Source organism: Triticum aestivum, chromosome 6A, assembly GCF_018294505.1.
Source record: "Triticum aestivum cultivar Chinese Spring chromosome 6A, IWGSC CS RefSeq v2.1, whole genome shotgun sequence".
NCBI lineage: Eukaryota > Viridiplantae > Streptophyta > Magnoliopsida > Poales > Poaceae > Triticum > Triticum aestivum.
In genome coordinates this window covers 471407982-471409585 of record NC_057809.1, presented here as the reverse complement: position 1 = coordinate 471409585, position 1604 = coordinate 471407982, and positions in this window count along the sequence as shown.

Genomic DNA, 1604 nt, shown 5'->3' with positions numbered 1-1604 from the left:
GATGGTGTAACGCCCTCGATGCGGCTATATCTCCTACGTGTCAAAGCACGACTTAGAGGCATAACCGCACTGAAAGCAATGTCGCCAGTAAGGTAATCTTCACAACAACCCATGTAAATAGATAATAGGGCAAAAGGTACATAGTTGGCTTACACTTGCCACGTCACACAAATACATAAATAACATTACAATCATCCAATACACTCATGATCACACAAATACAACAAGTTAAACATACTACATCACTCAAACATGAGAACAAAATATATGGCAGGGATCCACTCATGATGCTTGACAAAAGATGAACACTGAGCTATGGCCAATTCATCCATTAACAGGTTCAAACAAGCATGGAAAAAAGGCAAACGATAACAGGTTTCAGACTTAGTGAAATTAACACAAGTCTGAAATTTAACATCAGGTAGCACACTTTGGAGCATGAAAACTATATGCTACAGGACTTAACATGGCAAAGCAAGCATGACATGAAGGTACTCCAAGAGCTTAACAAAAGTCCCTTAGTGACCTTGAGCCAAAAGGGATCAGGAAATACAATTGCAAGCATGTGAACATGGCAAAAACATAATCAGATTACAGACTTAGTGAAAAACTGAAGCGTGCAAATCTGTTAACGAGTAGGCATGTTTACGAGCTCGATGCACTCACTACAGAGCAAGGCATGACAAACTAAGCATGCACCCATCAAGAATACGTATCATAGAAGCTAGACATGGCAAGAACAACAACATAGCATGCACGGATCAATAACAACATCCTCGGCAAAATCGCTAGCAAGTAAACAATCTGTGAGGATTCACGAAATAGCAAAAGTAGAGCTCGATTGACTCAAGCTAGGGTCCTCCATAATTGCAAACAATGACATGGATGGATAGAGCACCACAATATTAACAAATCATCCTTACTGATCATCCTCAAAAGAGGCACGGATCACTAGGAAACAACATGAACATATGGCGTATTGATAAAAACAGATCAAGGACTTAGAGAAAAACTAAGTCCCTGAAATCAGCATTAACGAATGCACTACTTTGCAAGCTTGTGCTAGTCACCACACATGTCACAAAAATACATGGTAAGCACCCCTGTAAAGATGGCATGGCATATAAAAAACACATGTAGAGCTCAGGAGCATATCATGCACACATTAATCATGACAAAAATGACAAATATCTATTTGATGCAGCAGATCTGACAATTATCTCAAATATCTCTCTTCCAACAGCATTTCGGGCATCAAGATGAGCTCGAATGAAAATGATGCAATGAGATGAAATGATGTACTCTCAGAGACGAACATTTTGATATGCTACGCACGCAAAATGGAGCTACGGATGCGGAGTTACGACATGATGAAAAATGCTAAAAAATATGCAAAACTGGGACAAAAACGGGGTCAACCCTAGGGTTTACTGTAGCTGCGGATCTGGATCTAGCGCGCCCGCGATTCGAGGATGGCCGGGGAGCTCGCCGGAGTTCGTAGCCGGACTTTGCGAGGCACGCCGGCCGGAGGAGGGCTTGCCGGAGAAGAGGGCGCGGCCGGAGCTCCTCGGGCGGCGAGGTGGCGGCGCCGGCGCGGCAAGGTG